Source organism: Lutjanus erythropterus, chromosome 6, assembly GCF_056507025.1.
Source record: "Lutjanus erythropterus isolate fLutEry1 chromosome 6, fLutEry1.hap2, whole genome shotgun sequence".
NCBI classification, from domain to species: domain Eukaryota; kingdom Metazoa; phylum Chordata; class Actinopteri; order Lutjaniformes; family Lutjanidae; genus Lutjanus; species Lutjanus erythropterus.
In genome coordinates this window covers 41,405,483-41,418,077 of record NC_139322.1, presented here as the reverse complement: position 1 = coordinate 41,418,077, position 12,595 = coordinate 41,405,483, and the positions used below count along the sequence as shown (strand labels likewise).

The following is a 12,595-nucleotide window of genomic DNA, read 5'->3' as shown; positions in this document are numbered from 1 at the left end:
AAAAGTTACCAACAGAATTATTTCCTGGGTGTATACATGTATACAGGTTTTAGAGCTTTACACAGTACAGAAACAGCCCTCCTCAAAGTAACCAATGACCTTCTTTTAGCAGCCGACAGGGGAGAGAGCGCAGTTTTAATTCTTTTAGACCTAAGTGCAGCCTTTGACACTATAGATCACGCCATTCTAATTGACCGTCTTAGAACCTGGGTTGGTATCAGGAACACTGCACTTAGCTGGTTTTATTCCTTCCTTTTAGATAGAACCTTTGCAGTCACCATAGGCAACTACACATCTTCCAAAACCCAAATTGCCTGTGGTGTACCGCAAGGTTCAATTTTAGGTCCGATTTTATTTTCTATTTATATGCTCCCGCTCGGCCAGATTATTCAGCGCCACAATGTAACTTCCATTGTTATGGGGATGACACACAGATATACCTGCCCCTGAGACTGGATGACCCAAGAAGCCTAGCTGCTGTGACAGACTGCCTCAATGACATAAACTGTTGGATGGCCCAGAACTTTCTTCATCTTAACAACTCCAAATCAGAAGTAATACTGTTCAGTCCACCAAATCCATCATTCCCATCACAAATAGCCTCGGTCCCCTATCCACAAATCTCACTTTCTCTGCCAGAAATCTCGTAATAAAAATAATTAAGTAATTTTTGATTCAGATCTCAGTTTCCAAACACACATCAATAAAGTTGTCCAGTCCTGTTTTCTCCATCCATGTACCATTTCAAGAATCAAACCACTGCTCCCACACTCTGACCTGGAAACAGTCCTCCACTCATTCATATTCTCCAGACTCGATTACTGTAATTCACTCCTGTGTGGTATTCACCAAAAGTCTCTCTCCTGCCTCCAACCGGTCCAGAACGCAGCAGCTAGGCTTCTTACTGGTTTTAACAGACGACATCACATCACCCCAATCCTGGCTTCCCTCCATTGGCTTCCTGTATGTTTTAGAATTGATTTTAAGATTTTACTGATCACTTTCAAAGCCCGCCTGGGTCTGGCCCATAGCTACATAGCCGAAATGTTAACTCCCTATGAGCCAGTATGCAGCCTTAGATCCTCGGGCAGGGAACTCCTAGCTGTTCCTGTTTAGTGTCTTTGCTTGTGTCTTGTTTTACTTCAGTCTTAGTTTACTCCTGTTTGGCCCTCTGTTGTTATTTTTCCATGGTATCCTGCTCTTGTGCTCTTTTACTTTGTCTGTCAAAGCACTTTGAGCAGTTTTTATTATTGTTATTATTATTATTATTATTATTACTATGTGTGTATGTAAATAATTGTATTGTATTTTTCTTCATTTTGTTTTATATTTTATCCTATCCTATCCTATCTTAACCTGCTTTGAATGTACTGTATTAGAACTTTAATGGAGCCTGACAAGTTGAACCCGAAAAGGCCCAAGCCCGACAAAATTCTGTCCAACCCGACCCCATCCCACATTAGCATATTTCAGCCTAAACCGATTACAGCCTGACATTTTTCTTAACAAGCTTCCCTCTATGTACCAAACAGTAGAGTTGGCAGTAAGGGAATTTGAATTGGGGAAGACAAAATTAGGGAGTTTAAACCCAACACAGGAAATATTTGAGAAATACAGCCTGACCCGACCCAAGCCTGTCAGGTCCCATTGGGTTCGGGCACACATCTCAAGCTCAAGAATACATTATATATATGATATATTATCATTATTATTATGTGTGTGGCATGAAGAACTGCAGCTTTCTTTGTATAATGATAATAAATTACTTTAAACCTCGTGGTTAGACTCAGCTAGAGTAACTGCATTTCACTTTTCATTCACGTCCCCTCAGCCCCTGGTATTATGTAACAGAGCACATCACAGTGAGGCCACTTGGAGAGCAGAAGGAAAGTGGGCAGGGGAGGAGCGGGGGATTTTAATGGAATACTTTTAGCCCAAACTATCATGGATGGACTGCCAGTTGTAGTGCTATACTGCTTTTTACAAATCAAATCAGTAATGTCTATAGACTGCAGGCAATAATGCAAAACTGTCTTCTGGTACTTGATAATCACCTGCATCAGTTTCTGATTTCTGTTTGTCATATGTATGATTATCATGACTAATATAGACAGCATTTTTGTGCATGTGTTTACACACACAAACAGTACCACAATCTAAGTCAATTAGATAGAAATGATTTGCTAACATATACACATGTAAACCTATTTATATAAGATTTATTAGAAAAACTGAAACATAAAACTGTTCAAACCGAAATACTGATTATAAATGAAATAAATAAATAATAACATTTTGGTGTGCGACCCACAAAAAGTAGCTGCACTAGAAAAAGAAGATATTTATAGTCTAATATTTTCACTTATATGATTGTTACGCAGGCTACAGGCTGTCTACACGTGTTGTCATTTTTATGATTATTAATTACATGTATTATTTAGCTGCAGTGTGTTGAACTCTCAGGGCCTCTGCTGGAATCACTTTCTCAGACATTACATTTAGTGGTGGTTTAATGCCACCTAAAGTATGAGAGCTGCCAGTGAGACAGAGAGAGAGATGAATGAAAAACTACATAAATATCAGAGGATAATTCTTCCACTCATTGTTGACAACTGGGACAAATCATGTCCTACCAAAGTAAACTTCAAAAATAAAAAACATACCAGGACACTAATTACAATTTTTATTTGTGAAAATGTATTCTTTGAAGATTTCTATAAATTAAATACATGTAATTTATGAAATGATTTGGTTTGCTTTCAGTTAACAGTTAACGGTAAACATGCTCTGTGCCAGAAAACACCTTGACTTAGACAAGAATTCACAACTTAAAAAAAAATAAAGTCTTTTAAAAAATCTAAAACGAATGCTATCTGCTGATAACAGAGGTGTAAAAATGTCCTGTTATAATCAATTTGTTATATATTATTGCAAAAGTGAGTTCTTCTGTCATCTCATCTGTTCGCACTGTGTTCAAACCAAATATTGACTCTATTTGTGATGAGCTGCAGTAACAGTGTGTGTGTGTGTGTGTGTGTGTATGTGTGTGTGTGTGTGTGTGAGAGAGAGAGAGAGTTAATGGTGTGTGCTGCTCAGTGGCCTGTGTGTGTGAGGCTTCATAAAACATGTCAGCGAGGGACCCAGGGAGCAACGGTGGAACTTAACGAGTTGTGATTTGACAGTAGTCATGGAAACCCAGCCTCTGCATCCAGTCTGCTTTAGTGTAGTTTACAGTGCGTTGGGCTGCTGATGCACAAGGCAATACTGTGGACAGTTTAGACAGCAGTGATCCAGAGAACAGTGCAGGAGAGGGAATGATAAAATGACTGACTGTAAAATATATAGACAAGCTTACTGCATTTAGTTTCAATAGGTTTTATAAACAAATGTTACCCTTTTGAAGTCAGATTTTTTTCAGATATGACAACTTTTTCCAAAATTGTGACAATCTTGTTTATTTGTTCTGTAGCTGTATCTTGAGGAAGGAGGAAGGAAAGAACCCAAAAGTTTTTCTGGGCTTCAACAATGCTTGGCCGCTTTTTCTATTTTCTTTTGTTTGTTGTTTTTCCTGGATCATGTCACATGATATTTGTCCCTTTTCTGTTCTCAAGAAGATCACAGGCACAGACACACAGGGCCACTGCTGGCCATTTTTGGCCCCTACCATAATTGCTTTGTAGTGCCCCCTAGTCCTAAACTTGTAATAAACTTTGTATTTGCTTTCAGAGTTTAAAAAGTTTAGAGTGTAAAAGGGCTAAGAACGTTATGATGGAAGTATATACCAGTCATGCCCATGATGCTTTAGTATGTCTTTTAAGTGGTTGCCACAGTTTTTGGGTTGATTCCATTTATTACACAGACTTGGTGCAAAATGTAAAAATATTTTGACCAGTGGAGATTTGATACAAATGGTTAAAAGTCCCTTCAAATTAGTACTATAAGACAGAAAGAGCTTGAGAAACACCACAGAACAAATCATGCAGTGACTTGGGATGAAAAATGTTGACATTAGGAGATTTCTATAAGAATTTGTGCTTCTCAGCAACTGGATGGCGAGCTCTTATGTTCTGGTGACTGCTCAACACCCATTCTAGTCAATATACACAGGAAAGAATGCTCCAGGTCTCTAGTTTGTGGTTGTGAAGTTTCATGAGGCTGTGATTTTCCTAGAGGTCATTTTATACAGTGAAGTCAAGTTTCAAAACAGGATACACTGTAAAACCTGACAAATTAGTTCAACTCAAATTGTCTGAGGAAACCATTTAAGTTTATTAACTCAAATGAAATATTTTTTCATGCTCAAATTGTTTAAGTACACATAACTCAAGTATTTATTGTTCAGGTAACTTGATAAATAAAGTTGTTACTAATTCCATTCAGTTAATTGACCTCAAAAGTATTAAGTGCTTTATACTCATATGCAGCATTTCTCTAAACTAATTTAAAATGTGTTAATGGAATTTATCTGAATAAAGTATGCAAATGTACTATTCAAGTTGGATTCACTCAGTTTTCTTCCACTAAAGCAAATTATTACATTCTAGTTGTGTTAACTTCAAACTTTAGTTAGTTTAGTTTAGTAGAGTAAACCGATTGCCTTAAACAGTTTAAGTTGTGTTAACACAATACAAAATACACATCTGACTTAAACTTAAACAACTTAAACAATTTATTTATTTGAATGCAGAACATTCACAGCTGAATATATAACATTTCAATGTTTAAAGTTACTCCTCTCTACTTTCATGATTCTTCAGCCTATTACAACAAATGATATTGATTCAACAGGAACCCAAATATGTCTGAAGCCCAGACTCACCAGCTTCCTTTGTCAATATTTTGGACTCTTAGAATATGAGCCGTGACCTCTGCTAGACAGTGTTTAAGGGAAAATTCAGCACTGTCCAGTCAGTCTTGATGGTAAATGCAACCATTTGAAATTAATTCTTGGTCTCTAAAGCACACACGAAAGGACAAATGTATTATTCCAATTGACCACAATTACCATCGCTGACTGGACATCCATGTGAAAAGTGCCAAATTTTCCCTTAAACTACCTGCTGATTCAAGTTCCAAGAAACATCTATCAAATATTATATTTATGTGCACACTTTTTATGTTACATGGCCTTACATAAACTAATTTTAAATTTAAAAAGCTGCATTATCAACAATAAAGTAATGATGCCAATGCAACAGGAAGCCTTCTTGAAGCAGATATGTGATCTGCAAAATAATGATGTAGAAAATGAAAGGAGATTTTTCAGCTAACAGTTTTCACTTCATATTACCAGATTTAGAAAACTGTATTAACCTCAATGTTTTGATACTCTGTGCATCTTTGACTTACAGTGTCCATAATTTTATACAATGAAGCGGGTGGATAAAAAATGTTTTATGTGTGAAGAAAGTTATGACAGCAAGACTGAAAATAATTAACTCTAAAATAACTGAAAACATGTCTTGTCCATGTGGTAATGCATAAAGTGTGAAGAGACCACAGAAAAACTGCAGAACTAAAAAACAATGTAATCAAGTGAGACGTCTGCATGCCTGTCAAGTGATTCGCACAGTACCAGTTTATAAATTCACCCCAAAATCAAAAATACATGTTTTCCTCTGGACTGTAGTGCTGTTTAACCTGCTGCTTTCTCCTATCATCAAAATTTAAGAGGACAACCTGGATGAACTCAAAGAAGCCACTTAGCTTCTCAGGGTAGCTCAAATGGATAGATCATAGATCAGTCCAAACAAAATCACCAGAGAATCTGGCCAAGATCTGTTAGACATGACAATCTGATCCTCGAGGATGAGGGACAAGGGAACACCTGCAGACACCTTAGGGCTGGGCGATATGGACCAAAAGTCATATCCCGATATATTTAGGCTGAATATCGATATACGATATATATCCCGATATTTTTTCCGCAAAGTGAGAGCAAATGTTCAGTCAAGGTCAAAGCTAAATATGACATGTCACAAGTAGTTTTATTGAAACTGGCTATTTCAGTGAACAGTGGCAAAATCAAATGAATAAATAATAAACAGGTTTCTTCACCTGGTTCATGAAAAAAAATGCTCAGTTGTTCAAATAATAAAATTTAAACATAAATACTGTACCTTTTTTGAAATTAAAGCTCCGTGCACATTTAAATAAAAATATATCTTAAATAAAAATAGCCTATAAAATAAAATAGGCCAATCTTTTTCTGAAATAAATCTATTCATGAGAAAAGTACAATAAACATTTTTTTTAGTTTGACAACAATAAATGGCTTATTGAAATTGAATCCGACTTGTTCCACAGTTGCAACAGGGACCATATCTTTTGCAATGTGATAGGACACCGCTTTCGTTATAGTACACCACTTGTCACTTTTCTTTTCATAAGGCACACTGCGGGAAATGAGGCTCGCAGTGGGCTTTGTTTCGGGGCTGGAGCTTTTTCGGGTTGTGGATGGCTTGCAGCTGGGGCTTCTGCAGCGCGCAGCTTCACACACTCTTCGTACTGCAGTTTTGCCACTGTTTTAGGTGGTGAAAAAGATTTGTAGTGCTTCCACCCCTGGCTGTAACTTGTTTAGCGCATTCCCTACATATAACGTGATTTTGTTGCTCATCTGATACTTTAAAACCAAACCATCTCCAAATTACTGAGCCACTGCTTATTCGTTTACTAACCAATTCCTCCTTCGCGCGCTCTGCAGCCGTTGTTGCTTCCTCCATGCTTGTTGAAGAGTGCCGGAGTGTCTCTCCCTGCCCCTCTCCCTTCTGTGCACGAAAGAGGAGGGGCGTGCGGAGCAGTGCAGAGAGCTCCGGGTTATCAGCGCAGCAGAGCAAGGATCACAGCGCAAATTTGAACTATATCGATATATACGATATAGTCTAATTCCATATCACATTTAAAAATATATCGATATAATTTTTATATCGATATATCGCCCAGCCCTAAGACACCTCCTCTTCATCCACTACTGCCATCAGAGCCACTGCTCCCTCCTGCATTGCCTCTGACTCATCCTGAAAAGGAAATACATGTTCATTGTGTGTGAGTGTAAGTGTACAAATCATCAAGCTAATAAATGGCTAATGATATAGTTAAAACATCATTATTAAATCATTGCTTCAGGATTTTTACATGCAAGTAAAAGTAATATCAAAAAAGACACCTGTGTAGGCTTCAGCAGTACTCCTGCTGCTTCCAACATAGACAACTTCTCAAGGCAGCAAAAAGTAGACATACAGCAGAAGGCAATTTGTAATTTTCTCTTTCCAAAATAAAGTTAGATGAAGATATTGAGCTATGAATATGGGAACTGGAGAAAACAAAAATACCTTGCAATCTTGAAGACCTCTGATGAATCCTCCTTTTGGTACAGTGGTAGGCCAACCAGGGCTGTTGTTCTAGCAGCAGTGATGTCATTCTTTTCCTGTTGTCCAAACAAATCCAAGGTATGCAGAGGTGGAGGTTAAAGTCCGCTGTTCACATTTAACATTAATATAATACCCTAACAGGCAGACTGCAGTCCGAGTCCGGACCCAGATGCTGTCCTATATGGACCCGGACCTATAACCAATAAATTATTAATAGATTTTAAATTTTGACGGGACGCTTCTATTTTAACTGGCGCAGTTTTTCTAGTCTTTCCGCTGCTGGTTTATTTGATCAGGAAACACACAGACCAACTGCAGAGAAGCTGCGTGTGGAGGAGACTGTTGTTAATGACGAGTTTATTATAACAGAAACTAACGTGATGGTTAATGACATCAACACCAACCAGATGCACTTATAAAATTAAACAACTGTATAAAGAGGCCTATACGTAAAACAGGAGAGTCTGTGTTTCTCTGTGAGAAACTTTCAGACCTTCTCACAGCAGAGTGAACAGGTGAGGGAGGAGAGGAGGACAGACTGATCACTAATCAATCACTGATACCGTCGTCCTCTCGGACTGATTAAAAAAATAAAAATGCCAAAGTTGGTGACAAACCAAACCTGGGTGCATCGTGCTGTTTACAGACAGTCTGCTGTCAGAGAGACAGAGAGGGTTGTGTCTAAAAGGGAACCTCAGACCCGCGAAAGATCACGCAAGTTTGATTATTTGAGTAGAAATAACGGAAACAAATCTCGCGAGAGTTGTGCAAATAAAGAGTTACCTTCTAGACACGACCGAAAAAGGTGCGCAGCTCACTGAGTCACTGAAACACTGATCACTGACCTGCTGTGATGGAAAAAATACTCACATTCTTTATTTAAAGGAGAAGTGTGTGATTTCCAGTGGCATCTAGTGTTCAAACCTTAGACTGCAACTAAGAGGATTAACCCTGACACCGCCCGTCTCTCACCAAGAGTACAGTGGCCGTCAGTGGACAAAATGGCGAGCGAAAGCTATCTCACAACAAACTACAATTATGTGTGTAGGATGAATTACCTGTCCAGCAGAAAACAGGCAACCTCGGCGTCACTGTGAAAACGTTTGTCCTCCATCAGCGATTTCCATCGTGTAAACGCTATGCCGATGTTGATTCCTGTTTTTGCCGTTTCCTGTCATGCTTGCGTTTACTTTCTTCGCGTCTCCGCTTCTTGGATGACAGGGATTCACTGTCCGCTGCTTTTTGTTCTGGTACAGTGTATGTATGATCCTCCATTTGTCAAAACTGTGCCAGTCAAGGTTCACAACGCTAAATGGTCTGCCAGCAATCACCCGCATCTATCCTCCCCGTCTACTTCCGTGTTTACGATGCGGCGTCTACGTAAGTTCGCCATGGGCTTCCCAAGACTCACTGTTAGTGCAGTTTGTCCGCTCTGCGCTGCCGTAGACGGCGCAGGATGATGATCTCCGTGAGTCGACCCGACAGTATGTAACTATAAATAGCTATTTCTAAAGTAACGGGAACATATAGATTATGAGTTTACGTTGATTGATAATAATAAATAACATACTTATATATAATGTATCTCATTTATGTACATCCATTCCTGTAATTATTACACACTGGTCCTTTAAGTAAAAACACTAATACCACAACGTAAAAATACCTAATTACAATTTAAAAATCTTGTATGTTATTGTTTCCTTTTTTGAAAAATCAACATTTTTATTGCTGTTGTTGTACTTTAATGGTATTCTTGTCGTTATTTTTTGATGACTAAATCCAGACCTGCAAACTCATAAGAGGAGAAAAAGGTGTCATGTTGGTAAACCAGTCCCCTGTCCTCTGTCCTCTGGGGGTCTGGGATTGTCTGTCCTGCTCCAGAAGAAAAATGTTGTGATTTTAACATGTTAACAAAACATTCTGGTGACTGTTTCAGTTAAAAGAGTTAGTTCACTCTTCTGTTTGTGGTTTCTGCAGACATTACTACCTTTACTTTTACCTTTGTACTTGGAAAAAAAAGTAAAAAGTAAAGTAAATACAGTAAAAGTAAATCTACAGTAAAAGTAAAGTTACTTCACTGAGTATTTTTGTTTTGAAATAAAGCAAAAGTAATGTAATAGAAATATCTATCTGATTACTCGATTAATCACCAGAATAATCGATAGATTATGCTTTAATTTTACTGGTCAGGCCCACTTGAGATCAAATTGGTCTGTATGTGGCGCCTGAATCAAAATGAGTTTGACACCCCTGATGTAGATGTTGCTACAACTACTACACTACTTCAGTATATATCACTCTCATAACACAAGTTAGACATTATGATGTTCTGGACCTTTGCTTTAGGAAATTTTCTCTAACTGGACCTCTTTGAATTTTAGTTGAATACCCCTGCTATAATACATTAAAAATATTTTTACCTGTTCCTCATATGCCATCAGGAGTTCTTCCATCTTCTCACCAAAACCTCTCCTCTTCCTCTTTTTGTATAGAGCTTCAACAGCTGAAGTGTACATTTGTCAAGTGCAGCAAAGAAGGAAAACGGCAGATTGTGACTGGGGATCCTGTGGAATTCACAATAGAGCTCAATAGAAAACAAAAGCACAGCACAGGATATTTTCAGACAAATAGACATACCATATTAAACAAGTCAAGCTCTTTTTTTAGGTCATCATAACATTGACAGTTGTTGTATTTTGTCAACAGTTTAAAGTTCCATTTTCAAGTTTTTACTCACTGGCTTCACAAAAAAGTGCGGCTGAATTCACTATTTCTTCATGTCTGAGTGCAAAGGTGTGCTGCATATATTGATGGATGAGAATCATGTCTCTTTCTGTGGATATCTTCCTGAATTCCTCCACCATCTCAAGCCTCACAGTCTCTACTATGACTTTAGTTTCTCCAATGGGATGACTAGGAAAGAAGTTCACTTCCCCTCTTTGGGGTCTTTTGACATGGTCCTGGATGCTGCACCCTCTGGATTGGTCCTGCTGCATTTTCCTGCATTCACAGCTACATCCTTTATGCAAACAGAAAAGAGGGCAGCTAGATTATGGTGTCACTGATAGGCTAGTCCCATATTGCTACCATCTGCTACTGGGGCAGTTTCATTTTAATCTGAAAACTGCATTGGATCAGGTTCAGTGTCGCTATCCTAAGAAATATTGGAGACATATTACACTACATGTGCTACATCAAAGTCTGATGCATATAGATGCTCTCTGCATTTGTGTGCATTTTATGTATAGTAAACATTTGCTTTAAACTTGCAGGCACTGAATAGATGTGGTACTATTTCTTTCCATTTTAAATGCCCCCTTAGATGAATAAACATGTCCCTCTCAACAAATCGCTGCTTAAAATCACACACAGGGCAATGACAGGCTCAATCACTTGTCAAATCATGACTGTTTCAATCTACCACTCTTTTCTGGGTGTGTATTCTTGACAAATATACCTTCAGTGAATTAAACGTACAGACACAGTTGTCATACAGGCAAGGTAAAGGTGAAACTGGAATACTGGCCATGGTAGAGTCTGTATGTTTCAATAACTGTATTTTTATAGCACTAGAAAAAGCATTTAATTTCCATGTGATTTCTCCCCGTTAAAAGAACTGTTGTCAGATTAAACCATATGTCAAATACAAGGTAGTACCCTTATATTTGATTCCCCTCCATGGTTTGAATTCACTGTCACTTTTTCATCCGACCAAACAGAGAGAGAGATGAGATGAACTGTTAATCCCGGAGAGGAGAGACCAACCTGGCTAAAAGCGCCAAATTCAGTACAGACTAAATAATATGGACATTATTGACTTATATGCACACTAACATTTTCACGGGCATTCTTACCTCAAATATCTTTTGGTCGGCTATCTCCGTTATTGTGCGCTTCTCCAATTAGTTACCTTGACCTTAGTTAACCGAAAGAAAAAGGACACATGACATGACATGACATTTGAGAAGCTGGAAAAAGAAAATGATGGTATGAGACTATAATGTCAAATCTTTGGGGTATTCTTAAAAAAATACTTGGATGTATACAATGTGATGATTTATAAACTGAAATAAAACAAAAATTAAAAATAAGGCAAAAATAATACATCTATGCTGCATTTAAAAAAGATGTTTGTTTTTTTTATTTAAAGGGGAGACTCTTGGGTGCCCATATAACCATTTACATTCAGATATCTTGAGGTGAGCCCTTTGAAAATGGAGTGTTATCAGACAAATGTAGCTTTAGAAGATTATTTCCCAACAAGCTAGAATGATATAATCAGTGCCGATGCATGCCTTAGGTCTTCTAGTCTCAGATGCAGAGGTGGTAAAAGTACACACTTTTAAACTCAAGTAGAAGTGCAGATACTGTGTAACAAGACTGAAGTATTGATTCAACTTTTTTACTCAAGTGAAAGTGAAAAAGTACAGACTGTTTATGTCTTGTTGCCTCTTTTAGGTTGTTTTGGTCTTGTTACATCTTTTTCATTTTGTTATGCCATTTTGTCTTGCTATGTTTTTTTTTTTTGTCTTTGTTCATTTTGGCTTGTTATGTCTTTTTTGTCTTTTTATGTTGTTTTTGTCTTCTTACATCTTTTTTTGTTGTTATGTACTTATTGTCGAGTTACATCTTTCAGTGTTTTCGTCTTGTTAGATCTTTAATGTTGTTTTTGTCCTGTTGTGTGTTTTATGCAGTTTTTGTCTTATTTACGTCATACAACATTTTTTTCTTGTTAGGTCACTTTCATTTTGTTGTGTCATCTTTGTCTTCTTTTGTCTTTTTTAAGTCATTATTTTTCTTGTTATGTAGTTATTGTCTTGTAATGGTTTTTGTTTTAGATGATTTTGTCTTGTTTTGTCTCTCATTTTCTTATGCCATTTTTGTCTTGCTGTCTTTTTTGTTTTATGTCATTTTTGTCTTATGTGTGTTACATAGTTTTTATCTTATGTCTTTCAACATTTTTATGTTTTTGTCTTATCATGTCTTTTACACTGCTTTTGTCTTGACCGTTTCATTTTGTTATGTCGTCTTTGTCTTGCTACATCATTTTTGCCTTGTCTTTGTTGTCTTGTTATGTAGTTATTCTCTTATTACATCTTTTTCATTTTGATACATCATTTTTATCTTGTTTTACATGGTTATTGTCTTGTTACATCTTTTACATGGTTTTTGTCATGTCTTTTCTGTCCTGATACACCATTTTTGTCTTACCATGTCTTTGT

General features: G+C 37.4%; 1 pseudogene; it reads right to left on the bottom strand.

Moving 5' to 3' along the window:
• Window positions 1-5,598: 5,598 nt before the first annotated feature.
• LOC146325777 (uncharacterized) lies at window positions 5,599-10,902 on the bottom strand (annotated as a pseudogene).
• Window positions 10,903-12,595: the final 1,693 nt, after the last annotated feature.